This window comes from Cupressus sempervirens, chromosome 4 (genome assembly GCF_028749045.1).
Source record: "Cupressus sempervirens isolate cs-2001-9-10 chromosome 4, ASM2874904v1, whole genome shotgun sequence".
NCBI classification, from domain to species: domain Eukaryota; kingdom Viridiplantae; phylum Streptophyta; class Pinopsida; order Cupressales; family Cupressaceae; genus Cupressus; species Cupressus sempervirens.
Genome location: NC_143121.1, coordinates 476,283,231 through 476,302,256, shown reverse-complemented (window position 1 = coordinate 476,302,256; position 19,026 = coordinate 476,283,231).

Sequence of the window (19,026 nt, the reverse complement as noted above, 5' to 3'; positions counted from 1 at the left end):
TTTCTATGATAGTTACAAAAGTGATCATCTCTCCACCATGGAGGTTAGATTTTAGGTTAATAAGGTCTATAGTTTTTTGGTAATGTGATGAACTCATTATGATGAAGTGTTTGTAAGATGGAATCATAAAATTTCTCTCAAGAGTTTGTCTAGGATTTTATTTTTGTTCATCAAGTGCATAGGATGCATCAACATCTTCATCAAATATAGGTTTATCATGAAATCTTGGCATAGGATCAAAGGAGGTATCACTTTCTTGCTCTCTAAGGAAGTCTTTAGATCTAATAAATGAAGTTAATTGATATCTTGGAAAGACAGAGTGTGTAGACTTATAAGAAGAGGAAGAAAATGATTTTGAAGAAGATGAATCATGTTCATAGTGAGAGCTTAGGGGGATCTCATGTGATGATTTCATTATTTCCTATAACCTTTTCTCAATTTTAGACTTCATTTCTATTATGTTCCTAGTGAGATGAAGGTAATTTGGATCATTTTTTTCATCTAGCTCTTTATATTCAATGCATAGGTCATGAAACTCTTCAATAGCATGGATGATCTCATGATAATATATGCTTAGTAGAGGTTCAGTAGAAAAAAAATTGAAGTCCATAGTGGTAGATAGAAAGTGAAGCATGAAGGATACTAGAGGAAGATAATAAAGTGACACAAGATAACTTGATGTCCAAACTAGAGAGGTAGAGTGTTTACTTGTCAAAAAAAGGTAGCAATGAAAGAGTGACATGTCAAGAAAAGTGTCCAAGAAATTTATGACACCAGTGACTCAAGTCAAGAGCTAGGAAAGAAGCCAAATAGATAAGTAGATAGAAAAAGTGAGGTGACAAGTGAAAAAATTTCCCAATCAAAGAGTGTAGTCAAGAGATCAAGGTAACTATTTCAGCCAAAAAGATGCTCCTAGTAGGTTAACATAGAACAATAAGGTGGAAAAGGCATAAAATGATAACAAAAAAGATTCATTTTAAGAAAGTTCAAGCACTAGAGACATAGAAAAACAAAGTCACATGTTGGAACTCCTTCTAATAAGTAACATAAGAAATATGTTTTGACTTGGTTGACAAAGTTTGGTTGTCTAAACTTTGAAAATCACCTTTCCTAGTAATAGAATGTGTCTACTCTATCTCTATTTGTATACCTCTCTTCTAAGCATTTTCATTAATGTTGTTGTAATAAATTGATACATTTCCTTCTAACCCTAAGTTTGAAAAATTATTTCCTATTTTCTTATTGTATAGTTATTAACTATTTTCACTACATATACAAAAATTTCTAAAGTTTTCCTAATTTTATTGCCTATGTGAAAAGAAGTTCAGATTGAATTCGTACAACAAATTATCAAATCATAGTTGCATGTTGAGTTGAGGTATTAAATGGTCTTGAATAGGTTTTCAAAGTATTAAGAATGATTTAAAGATTGTAGGAAAATCAAAAAATATACATGTACAAAAAGATATTTCATTTCATTAAAGGAAGGTACATAGTATTAAGTCCACACAAGTTGTGGTAGCTATTAAAAACAAACAAGTTTTTCTTTAAACTTTAAAATATTTTGTATGAATCCTCAAGAAAGTACAAAATATAAAAATAAGCAATGAATGATGATCATTCAACAAAGAAAAAAACATTGAAAGAGATCAATGGTTCTGTCATTTTCTTTTATAGAGGCAACCATGCTGAATCTAATGGAGTGCCCAAGTTCCCCCATCCTTGTTACCACCTATAAAGAAGAGGAAAAAATGATTTTAGTCACATGAAATAACTGAGCTCAAGAAACAAAGAACATAAAAATCAATGTTATCTATTCTCCTTAAATAAAAATAGCGTACATCAATCATGCATAGAAAAGAAAAGAGGAGAAAGAAAAGTAGGTTTTAAACTAATAAGTTATTTTCATGTATAGATATAGGTATGAAGACATGAGGCTATTGAAGGATCATGCATAAGTTACACACATGAAGCTTTTTGACTAAATCATCTAAGGCAAAGTCTAAAGATTCTAGGGGAGACCGTTGAGGGGGAATACATTCATTATAGGTATGGGACCTTTTGGTTGAACCAAAGTATCTAACTAAAGATACCAAGTAGATCATGAAAGGGACACACATAAATTGCAAGAGTGAAAATTTTTGGTCAAATCAAGAAGGGGTGAAGACTGAAGATTTGAGGAGATTGTTAAAGGGATATACATTCATCACAAGTATGAAACCTTTCAATTAAATCATGGAGCTATTGAAGACACATAGAGTTTGAGGTTGTTGAAAGATCATTCATAAGTTATGCACATGAATCCTTTCAACTGAGTCATGTAGTAGTTGAAGGCACAAGTTGGATGTAAGGCTATTCAAGGGAACAACTATTAAAGTTGTGAAACCTTTTGGCCATCAATAATTTTAGATTTTAAATATGTGGGTTTAGTAGGAGTTAATAGGCTACAAGTGCATGATTAACAAAAAAAAAAATTACTTTGAAGAGAAGAGAGAAATATTCAAAGGGTTGCATCAACATTATTATTTTCAGAAGAAAATGGTATCAAAAAATTTCAGCATTAAAGGTAAAAAGTTCATGTTTCAAGGGCTCATTTGATCAATTTTAGTATTCAAGGGAAGTTATACAAGGGATGCAAAATATTATAAATAACATAAATATCAAGGATGCGAGCATGGTTTTAGTATAAATTAATAAAGAGCACTTAATGAACATCCATAGTAGAACTATGATATATCTTTGTTCTAACATGAACAATCTTCACATGATAAGTATTTTATGTAACATGAATAGTATTCAAGAACAAGATATAATACATAATGGATAATATTGATTGGCTTTGACATTAGAACTTCAATAGAGTATTGAAAGATAATGTTGATTATAATGTTCCCAACCAATTCAGGCCTAGCAAAGAATAGTCAAAATATAGTTGTAGGAATCATGGAAATGATGCTTTTAAAGCTATAAATAGTGCTAGGAAAGTATAGATGAGATTAAGAAATGATATTATAGACAACATATTTGATATAATAGGTTAGTCTAACATGTTTAAGATAATAGAGCAAGAAACACCAAATATCATTTCAATACACTTATTAATATGAATAAGAAATTATAAGGATGATAAAATGGATAAATGGTGATATATTCGATAAAATATAAAAAAAAGTAACAAGTAAAAGGAAGTATGTAGTTTCAGTATATTGAGGTGCATAAAAGTGCATAAAAGCCATATCAATAGGGGCTTCAAGTTTAAATGCATTTATTGTTTATCATATTGAATAAAATCCTATGGTATAGCTTATTACTATATGATAATACAAGTCTGATATATGTACTATGCTATACCTTGATAGAGCCAAAAATTATGGTAGTGCTCTCATTTCAAAGTAAAAGGATAAGTAGGAATTAAAGGTAGAATGAGAAGATGCAATTAATGTAAAAATACATTTTATTTTGTTTTTGTTATAGAACAGAAAATATATAAAAGTGTTAGAATATATAGTCAATTGATATAACTAAGAGGGAGGGGGGTGAATCGATTATCCAACTATTATCAAAATTATCAACCTTAATAAGACTTAACCATATGAGTAATATAATTAGAAACCACAACAAGATAATCATGCACAATAACACTAGATATGTTAACTAGGGAAACCCTTGATTAGAGGAAAAACCCCAGTGGGGCTAGTACCCAAGAGATGATATACTAATATGAATATCCCTTGTTAGAGGATGGACCCTATTAGGATTCTATAAAAACATTTAATACATATCAGTCCCTGTTAGGAGACTTTGATGCCCTATTGGGAGATTCCAACCCTATTAGGAGTTGTGGAAGGCAGATGGACCAACTGTCCAAACAACTTTAAGGGAAAGACCAATGAATCCATTGTCCAAATGATCTTTGTATTATTCCTTGTAGAATAATATATTTGAATTGTGCTTCCTTCCTCTTCCTCTTTCCTGTGATCTTAATACTAGATCATGGACTCTACATCCAATAATCCTTTGGATTGCTTACTCGCATTCATCAATATACTCTACTCCTTTTCACACTTCCTTGATTACTTCACACTCAATAATTGATAAAACACTTAAAAACAAGGAAAAGATCTTTCCTTTATACCCTAGTCAGCCTTAATGCTTTCCAATTAATTATAATAAGATAATTAATTAGTTGGTAATTACAATAGCATTGTCGGTTCACAATCTATACAAAACTTAACACATGTAATAATAGGGCTTGAAAAATTTCTAACATCACCATTACATTGTTCTTGATCAATCTCTAACTATGCATCACTAGATTATGTCTTCTCAACAAAATTAAATAGGATCATCAAAAACTGCTTTCCATGCACTCTATCTCTGCACAGCTTTCTATAAAATCACTTATAACTTTCATACATCTTAACTTAGACTTTTCACATTTAACCTCATCATCCAGACATAGATTACAAGATGTCCTTAACTAAACTTCACTTATACATCAAAACTCTATCTATACAAGTATGATCTTTGTATGCTATTCTACCAATCTTCACAAACTTATTTCTATGTTGACATAAATGAAAAACATAGTCATGAATCCAACATGTCAATACTCTAAAATGCTTAGGATACTCCTCCAAAGGAATACCATCATCATTCATGATAACAATCTCCCCCTTTGACATTGATGGCAATATAGATGAAAAACATCTAAGTTCCAAGAATATCAAACAATGCTCTAATGTTGTTGTTCTCATCTTTTCAAATCCTCTTCATTAATAAAACTCTGAAATCCTCTGGAACATTGCCCTATTTTGTATCTTCATGTTGTATATCTCCCCCATAGAGATATTCATGAATATTTCTAAATCTCCCTAATAGATATAGGTACAACTATCTCTCCCCTATTCAACTAGAGGATTTTTTTCATAGAATCTTCTCCCTTATTGACATCAATGATAAAGGCCTCATTATGTCAATTTACTGCTCCAAGTATTTAACCATCTCAAGTCTCAAAGACATTATTTAATACCAAATATCAAGAGTCATTAATGATTCTTCTCATCATAGATACTCCTTCATACAAGAAGCATTAGCATTCAGTCCAAAAAAATAATAGTGCTTTGTACCATTGGACCGATGCAATATCTGCATCATCTAATCTAAAGTAGGTAGGGGCATAACCCCAATCATACCTCTCAAGTACTCAAATGTGTCTTTAGGTAAGGGCTTTTAAAGATATCTGCAATCTGATCTTTAGTACTCACATACTCTAATCTAATCTCCTTTCTTGCTACCTTCCCTCTCAAAACATGATACTTAATAGATATATGCTTAGTCTTAGAATGAAATATAAGATTATTAGACATACTCATTGTACTTTTTTTTATCACAATATATGCTAACATGTTCTAGAAATTCTATCCTAATGTCTTTCAACATATGCTTCATCTACATCACTTTAATATAGTTATTTTTTGTTACCACATACTCTGCCTTTGTTGTACTCTAAAAAATACAATCTTATTTCTTGCTTAGCCAAGAAACCAATCTTCCTCCAAGAAAGAATGCTCCACCACCAATGCTCTTTCTATCATCCATACTGCCTGCCCAATCCACATCAATATATACACATAGAGTGAAATCATGTTCCCTTCAAATATATGAATATCCTCTTTATTGTTGCATAATGATACTCCTTGGGATCATCTTTAAATCTTTCTACAATCCCAACTACATTTTCTATATCTAGTCTGATGTGAGTTAGATATTGCAAACATCCAATCATGGATCTATACTCTTTTCTCTCAAATGTAGTTGTCTCATCTTTGCTAGATAAAATGTGACTAGTTATCATTGGTATACCAAAAGGATTAAAACTTTCCAAGCCAAATCTCTTCAACAAGTCTTTCAAATACTTATCTTGTGAATAAAAATATGATCATTTTTCTATAGAATTTGCAAACCTAGGAAAAATTTCATCTCTCCAATCATACTCATTTCAAGCTTATTATTCATTTCTTTAGAAAAATTATCACTTACTTCATCATTATCTCAAAATATATGTCATCAAAAAATATTACTAGTATCAACAAACCATTCTCTATTTCTTTGAAATACAAGTTACTATCTGCCATACCTTTAGCAAATCCAAGTTTTGCCAAATAATTATCCAACCTTGCATACCAGGTTCTAGGTGCTTGCTATTGACCATATAGAGCTTTCTTTAGTTTTCATACCATGTCTTTTTCTTCTATTAGAGGGAAACCTTTAGGCTACTTAATGTATACTTCTTCAAGTTCTCCATTTAGGAAGGTTGATTTAACATCCATTTGATACACTTTGAATTTTTAATTCTTGCATAAGCCAAAAACATTCTTATTGCTTCCATTTTGGCTACAAGGGCATGATTTTATTCATAGTCCATTCCTTCTTGCTATGAATATCCTTTTCACACAAGTCTAGCCTTGTTTCTTACAAATTCACCTTGTTCATTCATCTTGTTTCTAAATACCAATTTGGTTCCAATAACATTCTTGTCTTTAGACTTTGGAACTAGTTCCCATGTTTCATTCTTCATAGTCTGATCTAATTCTTCCTTCATTGCTTGAATCCAATGATCATCCTTACATGCTTCATCTTCACTCTTAGGTTCAACTTGAGAAATCAAACATATCTCCTCATTCACTATGTTTCTTGTCATCACTCATTTGTCTTCACTTCCAATTATTTTCTTCGGAGGGTGATTCTTTGTCAAATTTTTATTATAGGTAGGATTTACTAACTCAACTCTTTTATCTTCCCTTAGTTTAGATCTTTCTCCTCTTTGCTCAACAATTTGCACCTCATTCTACAGATCATTGTTAGTCTCAAAGAAAACTACATTATTTCTAACAATTACAGTATTGTCATCTTCTTCATTAGAATTATAATTCATCATCTTTTCCTTAATTCAAAACTTTTCATCAACTTTTATAGTTTCACATTCAACTATAGTCTTGGTTCTATGGTTAACATTTGTAAGCTTTACTTTTCAATAAATAACCAAGAAACATACCTTCATCACTTCTTGGATCAAACTTACTGATATCATCATCTATATTTATATAACATTTTCCTTCAAAGATTTTGAAATACTTCACTAAGGGTGAATGACCAAACCATAATTCATAAGAAGTCTTATCCATACCTTTTCTTATATGTACTTTGTTCATAGTGTACATTTTTATATTGACTGCTTGTCTCCAAAATGTCTTGGATACATCATTTGAAAATATTATTTCTCTTACTACCTCTACTATTGATATGTTTCTTCTTTTAGAAATCCCACTCTACTCAGGTGTCTTGGGTGAAGACAATTGTCTCTTGATTCCATTTTCTTCACAAAACATGTTAAACTCTCTAGAGGTAAACTCTCCTCCTCTATTTGATCTCAAACATTTTATCTTAAGACTAGATTCATTCTCAACTCTATTCTTAAATATCTTAAACTTCTCAAATGCTTTAAACTTTTCTTTAAGGAATTCTACCCACATCATTCTAGTGAAATCATCAACAAAAACTATTAAATACATTTCTCCATATAATCCTCTTGTTCTTGAGGGACCACTCAAATCTGTGTGAATAGTCTCTAGATTCTCTATAGTAGTGAACTTCTTGTTGGGAAAAATACCTTCTTCTACTTAGCCAAGATACATTATTTGAAAATAATATTAGTAGTCTTTATTATCTTAGGCAGGTCTCTAACTACAAATGCACTACTACCCTTCACAATGTTATCAAAGTTTGTATGATAAAACCTCCTATGCCATAGCCAAGTGTCATCTACTTGAGAAACCAAACATGTTACTTTAGTAGGATTCAATTGAAATACATTACCTTTGGACCTTATTTATATTTCAATCAGCTTACCATATTTTTCTTTGATAATGCCAGTCTTTTCTATGAATTACAACAAATAACCTTTATCTACCAATTTCCCAACACTCAACAACTTATACTTTAATCCATCAACAAAGTAAACATCATCAGTGTTAGTATTTCCATCAAGAGTAATATATCTTATCCCTATGATGTGATAGGATGCATTATTACCAACTCTAACAATATCTCCATCATGATTCTTCAATTTCAAAAACTTATTCATATCACCAATCATGTGATGTGAACATCCACTGTCTATTATCTAATCAAAAAAAATTTCAACTTGGGGAACTAAAGCTTTTTCCTCTCTAATTTCTTTGTTAAGATCATCTTCCTTAATGGCTACAAATCCTACCTCATCATCACTTTCAGTCCGAACTTTTTCATTAGATTCATCATCTTCATTTGCATACAAAAAAATTTCTAGGTCTTCTAGGCTTAAACTTTCCCTTATACTTTTTCTCTCTTTTAGGACATTTAGATGCATAATGACCAAATTCATTACAAGTCCAAAATTTAATGATATTCTTACCATTTGGTTCTCTTCTTACAAGAAGGGCTATACCTTCTTCTATTTTCTTATCTTCATCAAATTTAGTTCTACTACTAGCAAAATCTCCATGCGTGCTTGCACTTATAGTCAAATTAGGTCGAACACTTAAGGCACTAAAAGTTCTTTCAACTCTTGTCAATTCTCCAGACTATCTCAAACTTGATTGTTTTGATTCTAATCTTCCAAGAAAGGTTTCTCTGGTAAACTTCTCAGTATAGAGTATCAAAAGTTAAATCATCTAGGCTACTTGCTTGAATGATGGTGTCAAGGTTTCCAAGATCTTCCAGACAACCTCATCTTCTTCTTTGGATCCGTCATATGATTTGATTCCTATACCACAGCTTCTTATGGATTCATCTTCCATTATTTTAGCATCTTGAAATGTGCATATATGATTCTATAATATTATTCTCTTCATATGCTTCTCACCTTCAAAAATAGATTCTAATGTTTTCCAAATCTCATAAGATGTTAATAGAGAGTTAACCTAATTGTATTCATTCTCTGGAAAAGATGATAGTAAGGCTTCTGTGGATTATATATTACACATTTAAACATATCTCTTTCTACTTCACTGCATTCTTCAAGCTTTTCTTATTTTACAATTTCCTTCTTGCTTTTTGTCAAAAGCCAATAACCTAGATCCATACACAATAGTCGATGAGTCTTCATCTTATGCTTCCAACTGTCATAGTTGACCCCATCAAATTTAGGACTATCCTTTCTAAAATGATTCATCATTGATCTCCCAAAGTTGTTAAGCTTTTTCTTGAAGGACTTGAAGATCTAATACCAATTGTTAGAGTATATAGCATACCAATATAATTGGGGGGGGGAGGTGGGAGTGGGGGGCAACAGGGGTAAATCAATTATCCAACTATTATCACAATAATTAACCTTATAAGACTAAACCATATGAGAAATATAATCATAAACCATAACAAGATACTCATGCACAATAACACCAGATATGTTAACTAGGGAAACCCATGATTAGAGGGAAAACCCCAGTGGGGATGGTACCCACACGATGATGTACTAGTATAAATATTCCTTGTTAGAGGATGGACCCTATTAGGAGTCTATAACAACATTTGGTACATATCAATCCCTAGTAGGAGACTTTGAATCCTTGTTAGGAGATTCCAACCTTGTTAGGAGTTGTGCCAACACTATTAGGAGTTGTTCCAACCCTGTTAGGAGTTGTACCAACCTTGTTAGGAGTTGTACCAACCTTGTTAGGAGTTGTGCCAACCCTGTTAGGAGTTTTGGAAGGTAGATAGACCCACTGTCCAAATAACTTCAAGGGAAAGACCAATGAACCCATTGTCCAAATGATCTCTCTATTATTCCTTATAGAATAATAGATTTGAATTGTGCTTCCTTCCTCTTCCTCTTTCATGTCAACTAGACCTCTTCTTCTAATCTTGATACTAGATCATGAACTCTACATCCAATAATCTCTTGGATTGCTTACTCACATTCACCATTACACTCTTCTCCTTTTCACACTTCTTTGATTACTTTGTAGTCAATAATTGATCACACACTTTCAAACAAGGAAAAAATATTTCCTATATACCCTATCTTCAAAATAATTCCTTGAGTCAACCTTGAGGCTTTCCTAATCAATTATAATAAGATAATTAATTAATTTTTAAATACAATAGCACTGTCATCTCATAGTCTATACAAAACTTAACATGTGTGATACTAGGGCTTGTGCACTTTCTAAAATCACAATCAAACTACCCTCAATCACTATCTAACTTTACATCACTAGATAATATCTTTGCTAGAAGATATAATAGTATCATCAAAAACTTCTTTCCATGTACTCTGTCTCTACATTGCTCTCTTTAAAATCACTTATAACTGTTGTGCATCATTGACTTGGACTCTGCACATTTAACCTCATCATCCAGACATAGGGTATAACATGTCCTTAACCACACTTCACTTGTACATCAAAGCTCTATCTATACAAGTATGATCTATGTCTTCTATTATGCTAATCTTTACAAAATTATTGCTATGTTGACATCAATGGCAAACATGGTCATGAATGCAACATGTCAATATTCTCCAATGATTAGGATACTCCCCCAAAGGAATACCATCAGAATTCATACTAACAAAAAGAATACATCTCTCCCTTTTTACTAAAGAATTTTATTAGTAGACTATTCTTTGAATTCATGATATTCATCTCTGGGTTAGAATTCACAAATAAAAGACAGTAATCTTGTGTTAGGGTTTGAGTTATGGTTAAGGTTAGGATTAGAGTTATGGTTATGGTTATTGTTAGAGTTTTGGTTAAGGTTCAAATTAGAGTTATGTTTATGGTTGAGGTTAGAGTTAGAGTTATAGTCATGGTTAAGGTTAGGGTTAGGGTTAGGGTTAGGATTAGGGCTAAGGTTAGTAAGGCTAGGATTAGGGTTAGGGTTAGAGTTTAAGTCAGGGTTAAGGTTAAAGTTAGGGTTAGGTTTTGAGTCAGGATTAAAGTTAGAGTTAGGGTTAGGGTTAGATTCCAATTATGGTAGAGTTAGATTTATGGTTAGAGTTAGGGGTAGAGTTATGCTTCTGGTTAAGGTTAGGGTTAGAGTTATGCTTATGGTTAAGGTTAGGGTTACAATTACAGTTATAGTTAGGGTTAGGGTTAGATTCTAATTATGGTAGAGTTAGATTTAGGGTTAGAGCTAGGGGTAGAGTAAAATTAATGGCTAAGCTTAGGGTTAGATTTAGGTTCATTGTCAAGGTTAGGTTCAGAGTTATCATTATGGTATGGGTTAGGGTTATAATAGGGCCAAGGTTAGGATTAAGGTTAGGGTTTGAGTCAAAATTAAGGTTAGAGTTATAGTTAGGATAAGGGTTTGTGTCAGGATTAAAGTTAGGGTTAGGGCTATGGTTAGAGTCCAATTGTGGTAGAGTTAGATTTAGGGTTAGAGTTAGGGGTAGGGTATGTTTATGGTTAAGGTTAGTGTTAAGGTAAGGGTTAGGATTAGAGTTAGAGTTAAAGTTAGAGTTAAGGTTAGAATTATAGTTAGGGTAAGTGTTAAGGATAGGATTAGGGTTAGAGTTAGAGTCAGGGAAAGCACTAGGATTAAAATTGGGGTGAAGGATAGGGTTTGAATTAGAGTTAGGGTTAGATTTAGGGTTATTGTTATGATTAGGGTTATAATTAGAGCTAGAGTTAGGGTTAGAGTTAGAGTTACAATTAGGGTTAGAGTTAGGGTTAGGGTTAGGGTTAGGTTTAGAATTAGAGTTAGAGTTAAGATTAGGGTTAGGGTTAGAATTAGGATTATAAATATAGTTAGGATTAGAGTTAGGGTAAGGGTAAGGGTAAAAATTAGGGTGAGGGTTAGAATTAGGGTTACAAATATAGTTAGGGTTAGGGTTAGAATAAGAGTTAGGGTTAGAGTTAGAGTTAGAGTTAGAGTTAGAATTAAATTTAGATTAAGGGTTGGTGTTAGAGTTAGATTTAAGGTTAGGGTTAGTGTTAGGGTTACAGTTAGGGTTAGGGTTAGCATTAGGGTTAGGGTAACAATTAGAGTTAGAGTTAAAATTAGAGGTATTGTTAGTGTTAGTGTTAGTATAAGAGTTAGAGTTAGAGTTAGAGTTAGAGTTAGAATTGGGATAGGGTTAGGGTTAGAATTAGAGTTAGAGTTAGGGTTCAAGTTAGAGTAAGAGTCAAAGTTAGAGATAAAGTTGGGGTTAGGGTTAGATGTATGGTTAGGGATAGAGTTAAGGTTGGAATTATGATTAGAATTAGGGTTATGGTTAGGGTTGGAGTTATATATAGTATTAGGGTTAGGATTAGGGGTAGGTTTAGAGTTAGAGTTAGGGTTAGGATTAATGTTAGGGTTAGGGTTACAATTAGAGTTAAAGTTAGAGTTAGGGTTAGGGTTAGAATTAGGGGTAGGGTTAGAATTAGAGATAAATTTAGAGCTAGGATTAGAGTTAGGGTTAGAGTTGGGGTTAGAGTTAGGGTTAGATTTAGGGTTAGAATTAGGGTTAGGATTAGAATTAGTATTAGAGTTAGAGTTAGAGTTAGGATTAAAATTAGTGTTAGGGTTAGGATTACGGTTAGGGTGAGAATTAGAGTTAGAGTTTTAGTTAGGGTTAGAGTTAAGATTAGAGTTATATTTAGGGTTAATATTAGGTTAAGGTTAGGGCTAGAATTGGGTTTAGGGTTAGAATTAGGATTAGAGTTAGGGTTATATAGGTTAGGGTAGAATTACAGTTACAGTTAGAGATAGAGTTAGGATTAGGATTAGGGTTAGAATTAGAGTTACAAATATTATTAGGGTTAGAGATTAAGTTAGAGTTAGGGTTAGGGTAAGGGTAAGAATTAGGGTTAGAGCTAGAATTAGGGTTAGAAATATAGTTAGGGTTTGAAACAGGGTTATGGTTAGGGTTAGATCTAGAGTTAGTGTTTGAGCTAAAGTTGGAGTTAGAGTTAGAATTAGAGTTAGAAAAAGGGTAAGAGTTAGAGTTAGGGTTAGAATTAGGGTTAGGATTAGGGTTAGCACAAGGATTATGGTTAGAGTTAGGGTTAGCATTAGGGTTAGATTTACAATCAGTCATAGTGTTAGTGTTAGTGTTAGTGTTAGTGTTATTGTTAGTGTTAGTGTTAGCATCAGCATGAGCATTATCATTAGTGTTAGTATTAGCATTAGTGTTAGTGTTAGTGTTAGTGTTAGTGTTAGTGTTAGTGTTAGTGTTAGTGTTAGTGTTAGTGTTAGTGTTAGCGTTAGAGTTAGGGTTAGAATTGGAGCTAGAATTGAGGCTAGAATTAGGGTCAGCATTAGGGTTAGGGTTATAGTTAGAGTTAGGTATCAACTTAGAGTTATAGTTAAAGTTGGAGATAAAGTTTGGGTTAGGGTTAGTATTAGGGTTAGGGTTGGAGTTAGGGTTAGATTTAGGGTAAGAGTTAGGGTTAGATTTAGGGTTAGAGTTAGAATTAGGGTTTGGGTTAGGAGAAGAATTAGGGTTAGGGTTAGAGTTAGAGTTACATATAGTGTTAAGGTTATAATTAATGTTATATATAGTGTTAGGGTTAGGATCTGGGGTAGGGTTAGGGATAGAGTTAGGTTTAGGGTTAGGGTTAGTGTTAGGGTTAGGGTTACAATTAGAGTTATAGTTAGGGTTAGGGTTAGTTAGGGTTAGGGTTAGAGTTAGAGTTAGATTTAGGGTTAGAATTAGGGTTAGGGATAGAAATAAAGTTGGAGTTAGAGTTAGGGTTAGAGTTAGAATATGGTTTAAAATTAGGGTTAGGGTTAGGGTTAGAATTGACATTAGAGCTAGAATTGGAGTTAGGATTAGAGTTATAGTAAGGCTTAGGATTAGGGCTATAAATAGGGTTAGGGTTAGAATTAAGATTAGAGTTAGGGTTATAGAAGTTAAGGTTAGGGTTAGGGGTAGAATTAGAGTTAGAGTTAGAGTCAAAGTTAGGGTTAGGGTTAGGGTTAGGGTTAGGGTTAGAATTAGAATTAGGATTAGGTTTATAAGTAGAGTTAGAGTTAGAGTTCAAGTTTGAGTTAGAATTAGAGTTAGAGTTAGGGTTTGTGTTATTATTGTTGTTAAGGTTATTTTTGTGTTACTAATCATATTATAGTTGATGTTAGTATTATTATTACACTTTACCTTAGTGTTAGGGTAACTATCAAGTTAAATTTCTATGCGGATTAGTTCTATTTTAGTGCTTATGATTAGTGTTATTGTGATACAAGTTATTAACCTTTTTAACAATGTAATCCCTCCCTCTCCTATCCCCTCTCTTTCTCTCACTCTCTCTTTCTCTCTCCCTCTACCTCTCTAACTTCACCCAATAATATCTCCCCCTATCAAAATACACCCTCTAATCTCTCTCTCTAGTCTCTACATATGCCCCCTAATCCCTCTCTCTAATATATAGACACACCACCTTATCTCTCTTATCCTACTCTCTAGATACACCTCTCTCTCTCTCTCTATATATATATATGTATATTCCCATTTTTTTAAAAAAAATATTAGTTCTAGTTACTAGTACATATACGGTTAGGTTAAGGTGTATAATTTACTAAATGCTTAGTATAGTCACATATAGAGTAAGAGTTAGAGTTAAGACCCAAGGTTTACAATTTGATTTATATGACACTCGGTGTTATGGTTAGGGTTAATAAGTGGTTAAATGTTACACTAAAATAAGGGACATGGTTCAGGGAAATATGAGATTTAGGTGTAGTGTTGGAGTATTTGGAGTACAATTATGGTCAAATTTGGGTTATATGTATACAAATATCTCGAATAGTGGAGAAATTTTGATTCATGAAAGGGAAATTATAAGTCCCAATGCAACTATTTAGATGATGTAAAAAGTGTGAAAGAATATGAAAGAATCAATTTTATGGAAATTATTCATCCATAATGATGTGATAACATTATATAGTGTTGAATTTTTAATAATGCTAATGCAATTTTTATTGAAATGATTAAGAATTGTAATCAATAAATATTCTTATCATTAAGGGCATCTATTTAGTGTATATGCAGAATGTGGCCTCAATCTTCAAACACACATTTCAACATAGTCCTTGTACATAGATTCATCCTAGAATGAACATAAGATTGTTCACCCAAGAGGAGCCCTGCAAGGTGATGTATTGCCTTCTATCCAGAAGGATTTTGCCTATTTATGCTCTCAAAATTGAGATGCAAGCAACCAAACCTTTCTAGAATGAAGGGTTTAAATGCAATTAAGTCTATATGAACATGCAAGTAATCTAAATGAGATGTGCAATTAATCTAAGAAAATATAAAATAAGTTTAACTAGATGTATGCATACTAAATCTAAATGACATTAAATCTAGGAAAATAAGAGCTTATGAAAATGATGATCTTAAATGAGTGCACAATTCAGCAGAGATTTGATAGCAATTCAATTCAACCTCTATAATGAGGAATTATGAGCCCCTTAAATAGAATCCAAGAATAGCTCAACAGTCAAGATCAACCTTGATGAATGGTTAAGATTAAATAGAAGATTCAATTAGTATAGAAACTTCCTTGTGCAGGTGAAGTGAACTATTTCAAATTTAAGTGTGATGAGTAGTTAACTAAACTTTTCATAAGTGTGAGAGTGAGTTAACCAGATTGATTCCATTTTTGAGAAGTAGTTCACTCAGAGTTTTCATTTAGAATTGAAAAAAAGATTTTAAAGACATTATTTAACTTAATAGGTGAGATATGACCTCACAAATACCTTTTTTTATTTAATTGAATATTCTAATCCAATTAATTAAAATGGGCATAATATTAAATTAAATATTTTAATTCCCTAGTATATTAGCCTTAGGAAATAATCTAATTTAATTTAAGAATAAATACTTTAAATTAAATCAAATCTTAATCAATAGGTTTAATGTGACTAATATGAAACAATACTTTAGGAATTAAATAAAGAGTATGATGAATGTAGATTTAGGGTTTTCTACATTTGAAAATTAAGTCAAGTAGCGAGTAGCAGAATAAAAATTTCCTAATGACATAGGACTTAGGAATTGATCATAATAGACCAGAATTGGTGATCATGTCAATGAGCCAATTTTGGGGTATTACATTTTTCTCCTCTTTGAATGAATGTGTGAGAAGAACGTTTGATTCAAAGAAAATTAGAAAGCATGATGCAAAGATCAAAAAATGATATTAGTTCTGAAGTTGATGATACGAAGACCAATTGATAAGCTTTTAAGGACCATCTCCAGAACGGAGCTTAATCCTAAGGAATCCAAGTAGAGCACCTAGATACCTAAATTGATAACATTTAAAAGATTTCCTTCATAATGAAGTTTAAGCTTTAAGGACCTAGACAAAACATCTAGATACCCAAGATTGATAGCATTTAAAAGATTATCTCTAGAATGGAACTTAATCTTTAAGGATCCAGACAGAACATCTAGACACCTGAAATTGATAGCATTTAAAAGATTGTCTCTAGAATAGAGCTTAATCTTTAAGGATCCAAACAGAATATCTAGATACCTAAAATTTGATAAGCATGTAAAAGATTATCTCCAGAACGAAGCTTAATCTTTAAGGATCCAAATAGAATATCTAGATACCTGAAATTGATAGCATTTAAAAGGTTGTCTCTAGAATAGAGATTAATCTTTAAGGATCCAAATAGAACATCTAGATACCTAAATTGAATAGCATTTAAAAGATCATCTCCAAAATGGAGCTTAATATTTAAGGATTTAGATAGAACATCTAGATACTTGAAATTGATAGCATTTAAAAGACTCTCTCCAAAATAGAGCTTAACCTTTAAGGATCTAGATAGAACATCTAGATACCTGAATTGAATAGCATTTAAAAGATCATCTCTAGAATGGAGAATAATCTTTAAGGATCCAAATAGAACATCTAGATACCTAAATTGATAAAAGATAGCAAGATTGAATTATGAGTCATAGAATCATCCCTAGAATGAAGCTTCATCCTCAGGAGTTGGGATTTAGACTATCTTGATACCTATCCATCAAACTCTTCATAAGATAAGATAGATGACAAAGATGCTAGAAAAATGGAAATAAGATGCCCCAAGTGATGAGATGCCCTGAGTGATAAGGACATAAGATAGGAATGAGATGCCCCAAGTAATGAAGATTCAGATTGATTTGAATTTCAAGTTCAATGATGTAATCATCCTGCCCCCTTGGGAGCGAAATTAAAAGATGACACATCATAAATATCATATAAAGTAGTGTGTGTCATAGATACAGAAGAATATAAGGTTTAATAGAATGTAGAAAAGATTAGAATGATTAGACAAAAAATTGGAGTCAATTAACCATGATTTCAAGGTCTAGAAGACCAAGTTTGACCAAAAGTTGACTAGAAATGAGCACAATTGACTTGATTGGACTATTTCCAAAATGAATTTTGAAAATATGAAGAATTATGAGTGGAAAAGATTCTAGGAATCCCAAAATATTAGAAAAATTCAGACTGCACAAGTGGTCGATCGAGTCAAGCCCAAAAAAATTTAAAATACAATTTTGAGCTACTTAGGTATGTCATATTTTGAATTCGATCCCAAAAATGGATCCAAAGCAGTCAAATTAGCCAGGGGGTGATTTTTGTGCAAATTGGAGCACTTTGAAAAATTAGGTCAACACCTATATAAGGGCTCAAGGGGTCATTTTCAATTCATTTGAACCTTTTGTCTTTAGTGAACAGGAGCTCTGAGAGGAAGATGGTAGTGAACATGAGATATCATCATTTTGAGCTCTCTCGATGACATAGCCAGCTAGCAGACTATGGACCTCCCATGAGTCATCGATATCTTAGCTTTGTATTTATTTTTTATGCATTTCAATGTCATTTATTGTATTTTTAGCACATTTTTAAAGTTGGTCAATCAGTCTTCATGCGAGGTTGTCCTTTCTCACACAAAGATAGTCTCTTCTCGTGCGAAGAAACATCCATCCAGTGTTTTCTCAAGTGCATCAATGGAAGTTCTCGCATGGGAGACACCCACTTCTTGTGTGAGAAGTGTAAGAATTTTCCTTAGGGCAAAATTCACCCAAGAACTGAGAACTCAAACACAAGCACAACTGAAGATCAAAAATGGAGAGAGTATGATCAGAATAACAATGTATTCAATAACTTGATACAAGAGTACACTAGGAGTGTCTGATTATAAAAGGCTATAGGAGAACTTCTAGAATGCATAGAAGTTAGCACCATGAAGTGTCACACAACCAAGAACATGTCCACTAGATATGGATTATCCTCCATTAAGCATGAAAGTAAGTGTGATGAGAGGATAAGCCTAGAAGGGTGGGACATGCAAAATAGTGTTGTAGACACCATGTGCTCAAATAGAGGTGCTTACTCCTATGTTGTCAACATGACAACTCAAAAGGTTGCACAAACTCCTAAGTGTCTCATAAATAAAAATAATAAAATAATGCAATATAATTAAATAATGCATTAACCTAAGTAAACTTAAGTAAGTGTAAATAGTAAAGTACTTATTTACACCAACACCCCCCTTAAGTGCAACTTAGGGGAATGCCCTTAAACCTACGAACTAGGATGAAGATGCATAATGGGTCCTAGCTACTAGGCCATGTAAGGTACCCATGTACATAATGAAATGCAATCTCCCATAGAGCGGGGAAAGAGGGAAAACCTCATGGGAAAAATCCCCCCCCTAAAAGAGAGATAGAAGAGGATGCATCAATGGATGGAGTAATCAAGACCCCCCCATTACGACATACATCCAGTATATACAAAAGAGAATAAGAGAAGGAAGAGAGATAGAATAGGCTCCCCCCCCAAAAGAAGAATGCCAACAGGTGAAAGCTCCTCTGATGAAGGAGCTAGTAGAAGAATGTAGAATGGTGTTCCTCCCCTTAGGAAGAAACAATGCACAAGGTACTATCTTGTAGATGTGTGCTGGCCCTAAAACCTACTCAAGTATCCCTGTATTGATGTTGAAGTTCACCCCTTCCAACTGTGCTGAAAAGAATGAATGCAGATCTGTCAAAGATGTCTA